This window comes from Atractosteus spatula, chromosome 27 (genome assembly GCF_055471065.1).
Source record: "Atractosteus spatula isolate fAtrSpa1 chromosome 27, fAtrSpa1.hap1, whole genome shotgun sequence".
Taxonomy (NCBI): Eukaryota; Metazoa; Chordata; class Actinopteri; order Semionotiformes; family Lepisosteidae; genus Atractosteus; species Atractosteus spatula.
In genome coordinates this window covers 14,089,837-14,108,337 of record NC_142732.1, presented here as the reverse complement: position 1 = coordinate 14,108,337, position 18,501 = coordinate 14,089,837, and the positions used below count along the sequence as shown (strand labels likewise).

Sequence of the window (18,501 nt, the reverse complement as noted above, 5' to 3'; positions counted from 1 at the left end):
GCACAGGCTACTTAGGGAGTAGCCGGATGCGTTTAAAAGTGACCCGAGCCAGGCAGGAGTCGAACCTACAATCTCCTGATCCGTAGTCAGACGCGTTATCCATTGCGCCACTGGCGTCACACTGCACGACTGTAACCCAGTGAGCTCAGCACTGTAACTTGTAAAACATTACCCCCGGTCCATTCTTTTCCAAAAGTGAGAAACACCTGTTTTCTACATTCTGTCTGTTTAAAACCATATCTCTTTAAACCAAACCAAGAGTTTGTCCTTTGCACTGATTTTCTGATTCATTTCGATTTCAAAGAAAAAAAAAACACTTTCTTCCAAAGCATCATAAAATTGTCCCTTCTTCCAGACTCTACTTCTCTCTTGTAGTAGTACAGCAGACCTTTCCAGGTGAGCAGATCACAGAGTCCGAAATGAGCTTCCTCCATCCAGCAAAGTACCTGAACATGACTCTGTCATCATAAAAGCACCCCTGTAGTAAAGCAATTAAATCCGAAATCAAGAGGGCAATTGCCTACTGAAGTTCAAGAAGTCATCAATTTTAACCTAGCAACACATTAAAGGCTGCATCTATACAAGTACGATTCTAGAAATGCTCACCAGATTACGTTTTAAGAAGGAACTGCGGCTCAGGTTCCGCCGAGATCTAAACTCGGATGGCAGGATTCAGAGTCCAGAGTTTGGACGGGTGGCGCACAGAGGGTCCATATACTGTAGATCCCTCAGTGATCTTCCGCGTGTTCAAACCGCCAGCGTGTGACTCCCCTGTCCCCGTGACCTCATTGCTCTGCTCTCGCCTCTGTGCAGCCGAGCCCGACTCATGGTAAAGTGGAAAAAAAATGCCCTCAACGTGTGATTTACTCTGGAGCGAGGACAGATGTCACCTTCTTATCATTGAAGAGGATGTATGTGATGTGGCGACTAGGTTCAATTTTTTATCCTCTTTAAAAGATTAAGGACTGGGTGAGCCTGATTTACCACCCTTTCAGCTAAGAACCCGACGTGCGGACCGTTTAAGCTGCGTAGACTCGGTCGTTTAACTCTTCTCCATTAGCAGGGTTAAGGTTAAAGAAAAAACATTGCTGACTTCTTTTTTGTTTTCCAGCCGCGAGCGCTGATTAGCAAGGTTTGCATTTCATGTTTTGCAAGTTGCATTCTAAGAAAAACAAGTCGTTCAAGACAGGAAATGAATACTTGCATTTAATTAAGTCTAGCCGTAGGCGGTTGTCCATAATGACCAGTCCTGTTCGAGAAGACAGAACAAAAAAAGGCACCGCTGGGATTCGGACCCGGGATCTCCTGTTTACTAAGCAGGCGCTTTAACCAACTAAGCCACAGCGCGCCAGGAGCGCTGTCCTTTTGCAGCCACTTGGACACACAACTCAGACACATCTGCATTCGCTGTGCGCTCCGCCTGCTCGCTGAGCAAGTTGCCACCTTTACATTCAATAGCAACATCGACACCAAGAGAAAGGATGACAAATGGCTTTTAACTGGAACTTTTCATGTCCAAGGAGCTCAATGTGCTTTCCGTGTACAACAGGGCCACTGAACTCCACACCGGCCACTGAAGCACAGCAGTGGCTTGCTGGCTTGACATCTCCCAAGGAAGATGTTGAAATTGCATGTGGAACAGGAAAATGACCCTCGAGTACGAGGGAAAAAAAAGAAAAAGAAAATCTGGAGCGCGCCAACTCATGTCCGGACAGCCCGGTTTCCTCGGCGAGGTGGCCGAGTGGTTAAGGCGATGGACTGCTAATCCATTGTGCTCTGCACGCATGGGTTCGAATCCCCTCCTCGTCGCTCTCCATGTCTGACGCGTGTGCCTGTTCAAAGTCGGCCCTCGGTACTAGAGCAGTACGTTTTCCAGCGGTGGCTGAACATGGTATAGTAGGCTAACGTCGGTATCAGTAGTGCAGTGACAGAAACAGTATTTACGTGCTGCTGCTGCCAAGTGGCTCTGGGTTGAGCCCGCGTTTTCACTTACTTGCAACACAAACGGAGAAAGCGTTTTCTGACAGTCTCTCGAGAGACTGCGCTAGGTGTTTAGAGATAGACTTTGTCAGTTCCCCCTGGGATGATGGCCTCTCATATAGTTTGTGATTCCTCTAGACGTTTATACAGTAGAAGCATGGCTCGTGGCTTAAATTCAAGCTGACCAAGACTAAGGAAACGAGTTAGAGGTCTGATGCAGAACTGCGAATTCAGTGAACGGGAACACTACAGTACATTGCACCGTATGTGTGAGGAAAGCTGCCCCCTTCAGTCCCTTGTCGACCGAACAGAGAACTGTAAAGGATACCGCCAAGAAACTTTAGGATGCTGGTTGGAATCCAGCTCCAAAGAAGCCCCTTTGGGTGTTATGTCATCAAAAAGTAAGAACAACGAATCTCCCTTTGATCAAAAGCGCAACAAAACTGTTTTCCGTGGAGCAGGTTTCAGACCCGTAGACCTGTTTTATTTGTAGGGCAGGCGCATTCCCAAACGCGAATCTCCTGTTTTAGAAATGCTTTGGGCGGCGTGAAGTGAAAATAAGAAATGAACTCCAGATGCACATGGAAGCAATCAAGTGTTTCATCCGAGCTGTTTCAAAGACTGCTCAAGAGCTTTCCTTTCACAGAGGCGCAACGATTAATGATGGCGGTGCACCCTTCAATGCGCCTTACAACTCTAGGGAGTGATTGAGACGATTCGTAGCGTGTGCTCATTTCCCTATATTCCCCGTGCTGCAGTGGAAGGATGACGTACGTTACTGCTTCGACACGTAACAGCATTATATTCAACTGCAGGAGCTGAGGGCTTTCGTAAGCGCGTAAATCAAAGGCAATTCCTGCGTCTAACACTAATGTAAATGCTTTTCAAAGTGCAGTGTGGTGCAGCTTGTAAAATCCTTGTCCACATTTGTGGTTTGTTGATGTTTTTTTCTGTCTGCCAAAGTTGCATTTTGACATCCGGACGGGGAGACTTTATCCTTTGAACGTGAAGCCACCCTTAAACCCTCGGAGGCGTGTCTGTCTGCCGGCACGTATTTTGTCAAAGGTATTTTTTTTTAACGGGGAGCGACTCTGAAAAGGTTTCCCCAGCCACCTCGCACTCGTGTTAGATTATAGGAGGAATGCGGCGGCCACAAGCTCGCCGTAGTCGTGGCCGAGTGGTTAAGGCGATGGACTTGAAATCCATTGGGGACTCCCCGCGCAGGTTCAAATCCTGCCGACTACGGCGTCTGCCGCACGTTGTAGTGTGCCTGCGCGGCAGAGGCGAAGTGCCGCTTCTCCTTTTCTGGTACTATAAAAGCGCTAAATCGCTTGGACCCGCTGCCATGGAAATCAATTCTTCAGATAACCACACATTTTGCGTTCGCACGTCTGGTGCTCTACTTATGCCTTTGAAAACCGGATCAATAAAGCTCAAAGAACCGACACGATAGGTGCTCGTAAAGCACGCAGTAAAGAACTCTTATCAGCGAGGGTTTCAGTGGGTTAACTGAGGAGAAGGCGTGATCGCTAATTGTTGAGTTTTTATTTGGTGTTAGAAACACTCTTACTGTGCATGAAGTGCAACAAATGTAGCCACAGAAATTGCATCGCGCTTTCATTTATGCTATTGCAGACACCAACGTTGCCTAGATAGAAAACCGATAAAGCCGTGGGTTTGCTTGCCGGTCTGAAGGATCTCTCTTCGAATCTCTATCATTTGTCAATGGAAGTAAAAGGCGCTGCAATCTGATACGTTCACATTCAAACCCGCAGCTGTTGTTCGACTTTATTTCTTGACTAATTACAACTGAGTGTCGCATGAGCAGTTACGTAAACTTGTCTGCTATATTTGAACACAAATGCCGTTCTTCAATTAAAACTAACAGTACATTGTCAGGGACATTCAGTTATATACAAACAAGAGACAGACAAGAGAATATTTCTACCTTTCATGTGGACTACGTGTTGACTTACTGATCGGAATAATTGAAATGTTCGGGTTCATAGCCGATGCAGTGCGTGCTAATTAGAACAGCAACGCTGGGCTCTCAGCACCGTACTGAGCCCAGGTGCAGTTCATTTACATGAAGGAAATCTCGTACTGGGTACGATTACACCCACATACAGTAAGTAGCACAGGCTACTTAGGGAGTAGCCGGATGCGTTTAAAAGTGACCCGAGCCAGGCAGGAGTCGAACCTACAATCTCCTGATCCGTAGTCAGACGCGTTATCCATTGCGCCACTGGCGTCACACTGCACGACTGTAACCCAGTGAGCTCAGCACTGTAACTTGTAAAACATTACCCCCGGTCCATTCTTTTCCAAAAGTGAGAAACACCTGTTTTCTACATTCTGTCTGTTTAAAACCATATCTCTTTAAACCAAACCAAGAGTTTGTCCTTTGCACTGATTTTCTGATTCATTTCGATTTCAAAGAAAAAAAAAACACTTTCTTCCAAAGCATCATAAAATTGTCCCTTCTTCCAGACTCTACTTCTCTCTTGTAGTAGTACAGCAGACCTTTCCAGGTGAGCAGATCACAGAGTCCGAAATGAGCTTCCTCCATCCAGCAAAGTACCTGAACATGACTCTGTCATCATAAAAGCACCCCTGTAGTAAAGCAATTAAATCCGAAATCAAGAGGGCAATTGCCTACTGAAGTTCAAGAAGTCATCAATTTTAACCTAGCAACACATTAAAGGCTGCATCTATACAAGTACGATTCTAGAAATGCTCACCAGATTACGTTTTAAGAAGGAACTGCGGCTCAGGTTCCGCCGAGATCTAAACTCGGATGGCAGGATTCAGAGTCCAGAGTTTGGACGGGTGGTGCACAGAGGGTCCATATACTGTAGATCCCTCAGTGATCTTCCGCGTGTTCAAACCGCCAGCGTGTGACTCCCCTGTCCCCGTGACCTCATTGCTCTGCTCTCGCCTCTGTGCAGCCGAGCCCGACTCATGGTAAAGTGGAAAAAAAATGCCCTCAACGTGTGATTTACTCTGGAGCGAGGACAGATGTCACCTTCTTATCATTGAAGAGGATGTATGTGATGTGGCGACTAGGTTCAATTTTTTATCCTCTTTAAAAGATTAAGGACTGGGTGAGCCTGATTTACCACCCTTTCAGCTAAGAACCCGACGTGCGGACCGTTTAAGCTGCGTAGACTCGGTCGTTTAACTCTTCTCCATTAGCAGGGTTAAGGTTAAAGAAAAAACATTGCTGACTTCTTTTTTGTTTTCCAGCCGCGAGCGCTGATTAGCAAGGTTTGTATTTCATGTTTTGCAAGTTGCATTCTAAGAAAAACAAGTCGTTCAAGACAGGAAATTAATACTTGCATTTAATTAAGTCTAGCTGTAGGCGGTTGTCCATAATGACCAGTTCTGTTCGAGAAGACAGAACAAAAAAAGGTACCGCTGGGATTCAGACCCAGGATCTCCTGTTTGCTAGACAGGCGCTTTAACCAACCAAGCCTCGGCGCCCCGGGAGCCTTGTCCTTTTGCAGCCACTTGGACATACCACTCAGACACATCTGCATTCGTTGTGCGCTCCGCCTGCTCGCTGAGCAAGTTGCCACCTTTACATACAATAGCAACATCGACACCAAGAAAAAGGATGACAAATGGCTTTTATCTGGAACTTTTCATGTCCAAGGAGCTCAATGTGCTTTCCTTGTACAACAGGGCCACTGAACTCCACACCGGCCACTGAAGGACAGCAGTGGCTTGGTGGCTTGAGATCTCCCAAGGCAAATATTGAAATCGCATGTGGAATAGGAAAATGACCCTCGAGTACGAGGGAAAAAAAAAGAAAAAGATTATCAGGAGCGCTCCAACTCATTTCTGGAAAGCTCCATTTCTTGACGAGGTGGCCGAGTGGTTAAGGCGATGGGCTGTTGATTGCTTGTGTTCTGCATGCCTGGGTTCAAATCCCATTTTTGTTGCTCTCCATGTCACTTGGTAATTATTAAATCTTCGATCACTTCTCTCTTCTCCCCCAACACTCTCGTCTGTAGTCATTTTGTCATTTAAAGTGAAACTAGGTGTATAACTGGATCCTCACTTACGCAAATGGTGAGGCTCCAGTTCGACATCTAGTTTCACTTTATATGACAGAAGGACGTTAGACTGTGCCGGACTGGCAGATAACTTCCTGTTATTTTTACTATCTTAAACATTTGAAATCCTCCCCTATGCAATAGTGACACTTCATCTTGGCTCCACCTAGGACACTCTTAAATCTTCCATCACTTCTCTCTTCTCCCACAACACTCTCGTCTGTCAGCAGTATGTGGTGTCTTTGCATTACAACCAATCTCACCATGGAAAGATAGCAAAAGGTTTTGGCGAGAGAGGAGGAGATGGCCTGGCCCGCACGGGGATCAATCCCACGACTTTGGCGTTTTTAGTACCACACTCAAGCCAACTGAGATAACCAGCCTCGTGAGAGGTGTCATTACAACTTAGGTGTAATCTTGATGCATCTCAAGGGGGTACAATTTTCAACTTACGGAGCCCGAGTACATTAAGCCATACTGAGTCTACGTGAACAAGATCAGTAACGGGCTCAGTCAGGCCCAATCAACAGCCCTCAATCTGAGCTTTAACCTCTGCCTGTTACTCCTCACGATCAATATTTCTGAAAGATTCTGAAAGGCTTTCTGAATGCCGGTTTTTATTGTGGTTTTGCCCAGCAGGGAGTGTCTTGCCAGAGAAGAGAAATACAAGCGCTATACCCGACAGGCTGACACACTAACTACCGGCTCCAATAACCTTAACTAAAGCAAGAGAACCAGTTCCTGCTCGCGGAAAAGCTTTCATAATTAAAGAGCTCAAGCATTGGCTGGAGACGCTGTGTCTGAGCTCAGTGTTTATAAAAAAAAAAGGACGGTCCTGTGCCTGTGGCTGTAAAGTTGCCGGTTCAAATCGCACGGCTGGCAGAGGAATCCTACTCCGTTGGGCTCCAGGACCGCTGTGCAATGGCTGACCCTCTGCTTTGTTCCCAAGCTTCTCTCCCTATCATGTGTGTCTCATGGAGAGCATGGGGTATGCGAAAAGACACATTCCTAATACAAGAAAGTGTGTATGGCCAATAAAGTGATTTTATTTTACATAGGACGGCACTCAGCGGCTGCAGGTGCGGCTCATGCAGAACGCACGTCTCCTGTCTCCCAACCCTTCCGCCTCACCATACTGCCTTCATGGTCCACTGCGGAAAAAAAAATCCCCTTTTCTACCTTCATACGTCCCTCTTAAACCACAGAAACACAGAAAACTCCGGGAAGTTTCTGAGTCAGCTCTGGGTCTCTCTGCTCGAGGTCACAAGCAGGAACAGTAATCGCGCTGAAAGCAAGTAGTCATTCCTGTTCGTAGACAACAATGTGTACAAATACATTTCCCGAGTCATAAAACCTAATAAAATCCATGTAAGCCTCCCTGCACATACCAACCAGTCATGTTCAGGTACTTTTCTAATATATCTAAATAGGTTTGCCACAGCTGTTACAGCAAAGAGACTTTTCCCGACTTTTATTTTGTACGTCTCGTTAAGTCTCACAAAACACAAACAACACTCACCGTAATCAGTACTGTGGATATTCCTGAATTTTACACCGTTTTTTTTTATTAAATCATATGAATCCCAATCAGTAACCCATTGTAAGTATCTTCCCATTGACAATTCCTGAGCTTTATAACCATGTAGTATTTTTTTTACCTTGTTTTAATATTTATTATTGTTTTATTATTTATGCATTTTACAGAGTTTTTTTTTACATATTCTGAGAATTTTATTGTAATTGTAAAATAGGACTATTGATACTCCTGGATTTTAAACCTGTATTTATTCCGACTTTAATCTCTCAACCAGAAGACGAGGCGGGAGCTTATTTGATTTTAAATTGAATGATTTGTGGGGAAAATGTACATTAATTTCCTAGTATCTATCACCAGTGGGAAATGTGGCATTTCTTGTTGAATTGCAGACATTATTGGAAGGCCTTCAGACTGGTATAGTAGTGATTGGAAGAGATTTAATTTACATATTTATTAAATCAGACAGGAACAGCATCAAATCTAAAATGGCAGAACCCTCTAGATTACTGGAACATTTTATGCGTATTGATAATCTACAACATGTTTGGTGGTTACTGTGTCCTGCTACACACCCTTTCATAATGTGCACAAATCTGTCCCACATCTTCTATTAGTTTGTAAGGAATATTCTGAAATCTTGGATTACAAGATCAAGGCAGAAAAAAAAAGACAATTAGGAAGAAAGATACAATGTATTGAAAATTAAATATGTTTTAAAGGATGAAATGGGATTAAATGCCTAAAATGTCAGATAAACCCTTATCAAATACAATTAATATATTAAGATATATTACATTCTTAAATAATGTGAGGTATAATTTTCAGAGATGGAATAATCTATCTGTAATTTTTTTTTTAGAATAATATGGTTACCTAACTGTTTTTGTTCTTTTTTCAATGATCCCAGTAACTCTTCTGAAAACATTTTTCAGAGCAGCTTCTTCAGTTATCACTGATTTTATGTGGTCTTAATGATCTCATAGTTTAAGATTGTAGCGGCAATGCTTGTTAATAAGACAAAATTAAGTGTTGCTTATCACCATCTTCAACTCCAGTGTCGGATGGTTGAGAAAAATGCCCTGACCCCCCATTCCCCATTGGCCTTTATCGCCTGAAAAGGGGACCTACCTACATACTAGACTATCAGTAGGGCTGGCCATAACTCTCTCATCCACTGCAGCTGAAGCATGTGAGGCAGTAACGCTCTCATCCACTGCAGGTTAAGCCCTGTGAGTGAGATCCAATTCCCTACAGTTCCAGAAATTTGAGACGTCTTTCTGAGGAGAAGAAGAGACTTCTTTCTGTCTACCAATCAGGTCAGCCATGATTAACTAAAAAACAACAACAATTTGGTCATTGTATAATTATGCAAAGGAACAAGTAAGTTTATTCCATGCTGAAAAGAGAAGAGCAAAAACACAGTGTTTGGCTGTGAAGCCTTCTTCAGGTGTATAATTATGTCCATGTTTTTTTCTACTTTCAGTTCATGCACCTATTAAACTTGTAAAGATGGGAAATGAACAGGGAACACCCGTGTGTGACTGGGATAGTACTCCTGATGCCCTGTGGCCCAATTGGATGGCTGACATCTCTGACAGCAAGTCTGTGGCTGAGCTCTCAATTCCTGGGACACATAACACCATGGCTTTCTATGGAGGCGCCTTGGTTGAATGTCAGAGATGGCCTCTCTCTCAGCAATATAAGGCTGGCATACGATTCGTTGACATTCGATGCCGACATATTGAAAACAATCTCACCATCCACCATGATGTAGTTTATCAGCCAGCAATTCTGGGGGATGTGTTTCGAGACACCATTGCGTTCCTGAAAGAAAACACAGGAGAAGCGATTCTCATGCGCATAAAAAAAGAATACGATGAAACAGGCTGCACTCACCCTTTAGACGAAACTCTGAAAAACAAAATTGAGGCATATGGCCAATCAAATTTCTGGGTGAAAAACCAAATCCCAACCCTTGGTGAAGCACGTGGAAAGATAGTTATTATACAAAACTATCCCTGTGCTTCTGTTGGCATTAACTATTGGTCATTAGATATTGCAGATGATTACCATGTTCCAACAATTTTTCACACCCCACAGAAGTGGTCAGGAGTGAAGGACCACCTAGAAAAGGCAAGGTATGGCAATCGCTCACAGATCTTTCTGACCTTTGCTTCAGGGTCGAGTGGTGGGGCATACCCTAATGCTGTTGCTGATAGAGTCAATCCTGGAGCTTTACTACTACTTAAATGGATTTGGAGACCAAACAATTCGTTGGGGAATCATAGTCATGGACTTCCCAGCTTCAATACTTGTCCACAAGATAATTCAAAGCAATAAATAACTATTAGAACAAAGAAGTGCAAAAGTAATAAAGGAATCACTGCTGTCTGATCCCCCTGTTTGTTTTTATGCTTTGCTCTAGATTTATAGACAATACAGTTGAAAATGCTGCAATACAGAAGTAAAGGCTTGTAAATCTGAGTTGAACTATCTATCTGATTTAGTTCTGGCTATGTTAACATAGATAAAGTAAAAAAGCACCCAATATCTACTTAATAATTGTTCTTAATAAGTGTTCTTGATAACAAGATTGCATCTGAAGAAAATCTATCTTTTAACAGAAAACCTTCTGAAACAGTGGTATTCATACAAATTTGACCGTTCCTTGTGTTGTGGGAAATCCTTCATCCAAGGAGCAGGACACAGTCTTTGTGGATTCAGTTGTTTTATTGAGCTCAATAATGACATCAACGCGTGTCGGGTCTGCCCCGCAGAACAGACAACATTGCAAGGGTTTCCCAGCTCTTATATACAGTATGATCTCAGGAAGATGTTTTGTTTCACTGCTTCATGTGTATTCGTCTTGCCCTTTTGATATGTAGCATGAGTTGACCAGTTGGTCCTGTCCCGAGTCCTGTCCTTTGATGTGTAGCTGTCCTTTGATATGTAGCATGAGTTGACCAGTTAAGTCCTGTCCTTTGATGTGTAGCTGTCCTTTGATATGTAGCATGAGTAGACCAGTTAAGTCCTGTCCTTTGATGTGTAGCTGTCCTTTGATATGTAGCATGAGTTGACCAGTTTGTCCTGTCCCAAGTCCTGTCTTTTGATGTGTAGCTGCCTTTGTTGGAGCTGCTTAAGATATGCTAAGACAGCCGACACATTACACAATGTGCTTGATTTAATACAGTAGTGTCGAATACAGATAAATTATATATATATATTTTCCATCAATAATATATATATATAAGTGTTTTATGTTCCACTTCAGTCCCTCCTGTTAACCACCCAGTGAAAGCCTGGGTAGGTTATAAGGCATAGCTTGTTTGAGATATCGATTGGTTGGCAGTGTTAGGTAGGAAGACTGAGGTACGGGCAGAGGCGAAGGTAAAGTGTAACTTCTTGTTAACCTTTTGCATAATACAACACAAACAATTATTATATACCACCAGTAAAATTAATACTCCACAAATTCCCCACACAAACCAGTGCCAGAGTAAAACCTTTTGTTTACCGTATGTTCCAAGGCCCATGCCGTTTGTTGAGCTGCATTAATGGCAATCTTAGCATGTTGTGTGAGGCCTTGGATTAAAAGGGTGTCCTTTTGTATTGTCTGTATCATCTCTTGTAAATGTTTAGAGTTGGCCTCTGTGAGGGTATCTTCCCACCATGGACCGATAACTTGGTGGTTAGCGAATGGTTGAACATGTAGTTCTCCCATTGTGAGGGAGTCCAGTATTTCAATACAGAAGGAGTGGTTAGTCGCAGGGCAGTGTAGATGTCCATAAAGAAAGCTTGTTTGGCTGCTGATTATACACCACTGTGTTCCACCGACTTGCCACATGCCTTCACCCTCGGCTAGTGGTATCCAGTCCCATGTTGCCGTTTCATTGAGATGGAACGGTCTCATTGTAGAACAGGTACATAGCACCCATGAGGGACTCTCATGACAGCAGTCGGAGGTCGACATGTAGGTGATGTTAGGGGTCTGTCTGATGTACCCCTTTCTGCCCAATCGCAATACGTGATCACCTATTACTCTGCCCATAGACTGGAATCGGGAGACCGCAAAAGTCATACTTGGGAGATATTGTGGCCAGATTAGGTCAAAGGTGACGGTCCCAGGTAAAGAAGGTTTGTTTAGGACCAACCTGGCAGTTATTAATTCATCGTAATGGGGTGATTGAGCTTCAGGTGAGTTGAACCATTCTGAGACTATAGCTCGCACGTCTTGTAAAGCATGGTAGGGAACTTGGCCAAGCTTAAGTTCCATCAGATCCTGATTGACACTAGAGACTAAATCTCGAGCATAATCTAAGCAGGCCTGACGGTGATTGATATACCTGGAATGCTGATAGACTGTGGTGGCTAAACTAAGCACCGATTTGGACTGGAGTGTTAGGGCGGGTAATGTAGAGTCACCACCATTTGCTAATTCCTGGATGCCCTGTGCAGCGGCTTTGGCAACCCATTCAGAATAACCCTTTTCACTCCACAGAGCAAAAGAGTTACTGATAGAATTTGCAGTACCAAAACCACCTAGAATGGTATCCAGGAGGTCTCTCTTCTTACGTCTTGGTGTCTGTCTGCTAGCCCTGTCCAAGCTCATCTGCAGCTGAGACTTGGCCCAGTCTCTAGCGTCGGACACGTTACCACATTCAATATTTAAAACAGACAAAATAGTAGATACATTATATACAATCCTCTGTGTTACCAAGTGGGAGTTTTGAATCATACGCTTCCTTGTGGGTTCTATAATAATTCCATGGTCAGGTGATGGGACTTGCAAGGGGCACTCGGAAAGTTTATGGGGGCCACAGGTAGACAGGGTAATACACCCATCAACATTGGATGGAATGTCTTTGTAATACTGTCTGTCAGTGAAGCTCCTACGGCTCCGGCAGTATATTCCATCGTGGCTACATTTCCACATCCAGATCCAGGAATCGCAGTTGGCACATTGGTCTATTAGGTAAGAATCTGTACCCCAGCAGGACCTGGTGTGCGTTGTATTTAGAGGAATATGCACTAGGACACCGGGGAAGGTATACATATTTTGGGAGTGGTCCCTTGAGTCTTTTTGGGGTTTCAGGTTTCACATCTGTGACGAACTGATAGGAGGGGCGACAGTGAGGCAGTTCCTCACCCTTTACCCATTTTCCAAGTCCCAGACCTCCTCCACCCCGAAGGTCAGGAGTTTCAAGAATGCTCCCAGTATGTTTCTCCCAGTCCCATACACACTCTGAACAGTATGAGACATTTTTACATACAGATATAGGGGTCAGTCTGTTAGACTCCATGCTCCAGGGACATGACGTCTTGTCTGTGGGCAGCCACATTCCTTTGGAGTGATTGTTGTATGGAGTCAGTGTTACCCCTCCCCAGCATTCCTGAGGTCCCTCTCTCTTTGGCAATCGAATGTATTGTCCTTCTTTGAGGCATTGTGTATTTGAAATCCTGCTGACCCTGGGATACCACACATGAATTCCCTGGGTTGCCTGGAACATCAGGGCCAGAAGCGGGACAGGTAGTTTCATCCTAGAGCTGAGGGTTTTTCCAGGACACCTGAAATGAAATAATTTAGACACCGGCTATCCGCCCTCCTGTTGGAAGAAACAGAACATGGTTTATAAGGTTTGATCTGTGTCCAATGTTTCCACCTACTACCTCCCGGGAGATCTAAACATACGCATGTATCACTGGTAAGCAGTACCGTGTGTGGGCCGGTCCATCGTGGTTCGAAACCAGTCCTTTGATGTAGGGTTTTTACTAAGATTGTATCCCCAATTTCTGGAAGACTAAGAGCCGAGGCTGACTCTGAAATTCTCTGATCTTCCAGTTTTTGTTGTTCTTGTGCTATGTCTTTCAGACTTTTCAGCTGTTGGCAGAGCCTAACCAGATATTGGCGCAACCTGTCTCGGAAGGGGCCAGTTTCTCCTTGGGCTGTTAGAATGCCTTCTGGAAGCCTCATGGCCCTACCTGTCATTAATTCAAATGGGGTGAGCTTAGTTATGCGGTTCATGGTAGCTCTGAGCCGCATCATGATGGCAGGCAGGGGTCAACCCAACCCTTGCCAGTTTCTGCAATGGCTTTAGCTAATGCTGTTTTTAGTGTTCTGTTCATGCGCTCCACCATCCCTGAACTCTGTGGATGGTATGGGACATGAAAACGCTGTTTGACCCCAAGCAACTGACAGGCTTGCTTCATCACTTTACCAGTGAAATGGGTGCCCTGATCTGAATCCATTTGAAGGGGGACACCCCAGCGCGGAATTAGTTCCTCTGCTAGAATTCTGGCTGCTGTTTGTGCAGTACAATCCCATGTTGGGAAAGCTTCCACCCACCTTGTGAAATGATCTAGAATTACCAGACAATACGTTTTCCCCTTATCCTTGGGTAGAGGACCCGTAAAATCTATCTGGATATTTTCCCATGGTCCCTGAGGACGTGGTTGGTGTGCTAATTTGATTTTAATAGGTTTCCCAGGGTTATGTTGAGCACACGTTAGACAAGCTTGGCAAAATTTTGCCACATCCCTCCCCATCCCTGGCCACCACCACTCCTGTTTGATCCTGTTAATCATGACTTCTCTCCCCTGGTGGCCAGGTCCATGATAGACATCTAAGAGTCCCCGTCTGATGCTTTTGGGAGCCACGACCCCATTGTTGATCGTGTTTCGCCAGATTCCCTGAGAATCCTGAATAGCTCCTTTAGCTTCCCACTCCTGTTGTTCTGCATTCCCTACTCGTTGTTGCATGTCTCTTATGTTGATTTCCTCAGTCTCTATGGCAGAGGCTAGAGGTATACTCCCAGGTGAGGCAGCTGTTTTAGCGGCTTCATCAGCGTGTGTGTTCCCCTGCTGTATCCAACTGTCTGACTTCTGGTGAGCTTTTACTTTGATAACAGCTACCTCAGAAGGGAGACGGGTTGCTTCAGTCAAAGCCTGGATTATTTCTAGATGTTTAATGGCTCCCCCTCCTGTTGTCAGGAACCCTTGCCGTTCCCACGCTCTCATGTAGTCATGCACTACTCCAAAGGCATAACGACTGTCAGTATATATATTTATTCTTTTTCCTTTTCCTTCCCTCAGTGCTTCAGTCAATGCCACAAGTTCGGCCACTTGTGCTGAGAAAGAGCTGGGTAGAGACCCTTGTCTAAGGATTTTGCCTTCAGGGCTCACGACTGCCCACCCAGAATAGGGAGACCCATTTATATAGAGTCGTGACCCATCGACAAACAAGGTTTGGTCCGGATTGTCTAAGGGTATCTCTTTGACATAATTCTCGGGTTCCTCCTCTAGTGATATTAGACAATCGTGAGGTTCTCCCTGGTCTAGTAATCCCACAGCTGGATTTGTTCCTGTAACTCTGACTATTTTAACTGATTTATCCTTTGGGATGAGCAGAGCTTCCCATTTTGCTCTACGGCTGTCTGAGACCGTCCGTAGTCGTCCGGTATTCAGCAGCTCTACCAGTGTGTGTGGTGTATGGAGGATGATTTCTCCAGACATTGTGACAGGTTCACACACCTGTATAGCCCATGCTGCACAATCTACTGCAGTTAGGCATGAGGGCATTCCTCCTGCTACCACAGGACGGGTGGTTGAGTAATAAGCTACTGGTCTCTTATGGTCCCCATGTTCCTGTGCTACTACAGCACTATAGTGGTTGCTTTCACTATGGCAGTACAGATGGAAAGGTTTCTGAGGATCAGGGAGCCCTAGGGCGGGAGCCCCGGCTAGTGCATTCTTAATTGTAGTGTAAGCTTGCTCTTGTTCTGGTCCCCATTCTATTTTATCAAGTGGGGCTGGGCTGCCCTTTATCAATTGCTGGATTGGGGCAGTGACCTGTGAGAAGTTTGGTACAAAGTTTCTACAGTAGTTTAATAGTCCCATAACCTTCCTTACACCTCGAACATTTGCAGGCCGGGGCATCTCCTTGATAGCTACCTTATGATCACTGGACATGGACTTGTGCCCTTTTGAGATCACGTGCCCTAAGTAATGTACTTCAGTACGACCGATCTGGGCCTTTTTGGGATTTGCCTTCAATCCTGCAGTGCACAAAGCCTCCAATAGGAGTATCAAGGCCCCTGTATGTCCCTTCATGTCCTCGGATGCTAACAAGAGGTCGTCTACGTATTGTAGCACAGTGCTTCGGTAATGGCTCAGGTCAAGGCCTGCAACAACTCTAGCCATTGCCTGGTGAAAAATAGCTGGGCTGTTATGGAATCCCTGTGGTAATCTGGTTCATGTATATTGTCGGTCCCCAAAGGTGAATGCAAACTTATTCTGGCTGGAGGGGTGCAGTGGTATGCTCCAAAAGCCATTGGAAATGTCTAAAACTGTAAATAGTTTATGTTTTGGTCCCAGATTGTTAAGAATAGTTGTGGGGCTAGCTACAATGGGGTGAAGCCGTGGGGTTACTTCATTGAGGGCAGTGTAGTCTATAGTGAGTCTTCAAGAACCATCAGGTTTCTTTACGGGCCACACAGGAGAGTTTGTCGTGGACTCAACAGGTCGGAGTATGCCCTGCTCTAATAAAGATGCATCTGCCACTCCTGTTTGAGCCTCAGGCTTCAGGGGATATTGTTTGTGTGGCTTGTGCAGTGGGCCTGCGACAACCAAAGGTTCCATGTTCCTACTGAGGGGGGCCGCAGAAGCCACCCAGGCCGTATTCTGTACCAGTTTTCTAGTTACAGTGTTTTTTGTATTGCCGTGAGCATCACGCCATTCTATCCCTAAGCCATTCGCATGTATGACAGCACCAGCTTCCCTAAGCAGATCAATCCCCATAATCGTCCCTTCATTATTGGGGCATACCCAGAAACGTGTAACCAGGTATAAGCCTCTAATTCTAACACTTGAGGTGTACTCAAGTGTGCCACAATAGTTTCCCCCCCCACCCCTGTGATCGGGAGCTGTCTTTTAGTGATGGGGAGGGGTAGGTCTGTGATCGATACTGAAGCTCCTGTGTCCACTAATATGTTGCACTGCTGGCCCCCTAACAGTGCTTTAATGTGGATACGAGGATCAGTACCTAGTCCGGGTTGCGACTTGGTTAGTCCAGTCTCTTCAGAGTCTGGAGATGATTTAGGGAATGCCTTTCGTGGGGGGCCCTGTCCTTCCATTCCCCCTCCTTTTGACCAACACTGTGATTTACTGTGCCCTATCCTTTTGCAATTTAGGCATTTTACTTGGCCTTTTCCTGGGCAGTCTTTCTTGAGATGCCCGTGTTCTCTGCACTGGAAACAGAACAGTTCTCCCCATAGGGGCACTGCCTGTACTGCTGTCACCTTTACACGAGGCTTTATTCTGGATTCCACATCACTTGCCCATCTAATAACATCTCCGTAAGTATCTCCTACTGGAATGCCCATTTCTAACACCTCTTGGTGTTTTTTGCTCAGACCCTCCTTTAATAGTTTTAAAAATATTTGATTATCTCGGGCGGGGTTTGGTAGACCTGAATATTCCCTGAAGGCAACGTACTTCCTATCTCCGTACTCTAGTGCGCTTTCTCCCAGTCGCTGGTTGACTTGCATTATAGCCCCCCAGTTTCCTTGGCCAGCACCCAGAGCAGCAGAAACGGCATTTTTAAACATATTTAATTTCTGGTTCACGGTCTGGTCCGGGACTTCAACCCATGCCCCAGTACGTATATCGACAGGCAGGGTTTCCCATATATCCCGGGGGCATTTTGCTTTTACTAAAACATGCACGTCTCTGAGATGCATAACATGAAGTTCTTGTAATTCCTCAAGTATTTCCCAAAAGTCTGTATTCCCACATGCTGGTTTTAGCCTGGGAAGGTCTGATAATATTGCTTGTTTCTCCCCGGGGATAAATGGTCTGTGGACCCGGGTATTGAGAACTATCATTGCCCCTGTGTTCGTACGGAAGTCGCGTTCCCGAATTTCCACTGGGGCCATCGGTACTCCCACCTGCACGCCCCTGTCTGGATTATACGGAGGCGGGTGACAGTCTCCGGATTGTTCATTTTCGTACTCTAGTGTTTTCCTGTCTAAATCATCCCATTCTAATTCTCCGTCCTCTCTACCTCTCACATTCTTCCCCACCATTGCCGCTAATCGTAGCCCAATCCTGCTTGCCCTTTCTCCTTCTTTCATTAATCGCATCACCTCTTCCTTTAACTCACTTATTTCTTTCTTAAAATGCTCAACTTCATTCTCTTTCTGGCTAAGCATCGCCTGTGACTTTATATTTTTTTCTTGTTTGCTTCTCATTTCGTTTTCCATATTTTCGAAACAACTCAGCAATACTCCTACCGCTTTTTCTGTTCTATTCTTACTTTATTCCACCACTCTCTGTGTTCTCGAACAGAAGCCTCTGGCTTCCATTCTCCTTTACTCATCTTTTCTCTAGTCTTTGAGAATTTCTTTTTAAGGTGATCTAAAACGGATCCCGTTCTATCCGGACAAGATGCCGTGTCCCTGTATATTAATGCTACCTGTGCCGGCAGACTTGCAAATACCCCAGGCGAAACGGTCAGTCACTTCTCGTGACACTAACTCTGGCGCCAGCGTACGGAGTCAATTCTCCGCTTAACATTCAACTCAGCAGTCACGAGAGATCAGACCGTTAACACCCCAGGATTATAATACTGATTATTATTATTATTTTTATTATTATTATAAGCTTTTCCTTAATTTGCCCGCCCGGACTCAGAGGGAATCTTGCTGGCACAATACCGTCACTCAGCTCACCTTGTTCCATTTAGGGACTTTGACTCGCTCCAGGTGGAAAGCGCCCTGGTTTAGAGACCCGCCCCGAGCTCAGAGGAACCACGTCTTGTCTTAGTTTCGAAACCTAGCTCAGAGGAATCGTGTCGTGTCTCGGTTTAGGGATTTTTACCCTGAATCTCACAGAGACGTGTCCTTACTCTTTTCCCTATAAACGATTCTTTAT

General features: G+C 45.0%; 2 non-coding genes across 2 annotated transcripts; both read left to right on the top strand.

Annotated features, from left to right (window-relative positions):
- Window positions 1–1,727: 1,727 nt before the first annotated feature.
- Window positions 1,728–1,809, top strand: trnas-gcu (transfer RNA serine (anticodon GCU)). The gene has a single exon. It is a non-coding gene; the product is annotated as a tRNA-Ser (tRNA).
- A 1,334-nt stretch (window positions 1,810–3,143) lies between these two features.
- trnas-uga (transfer RNA serine (anticodon UGA)) lies at window positions 3,144–3,225 on the top strand. Its single transcript has one exon. It is a non-coding gene; the product is annotated as a tRNA-Ser (tRNA).
- Window positions 3,226–18,501: the final 15,276 nt, after the last annotated feature.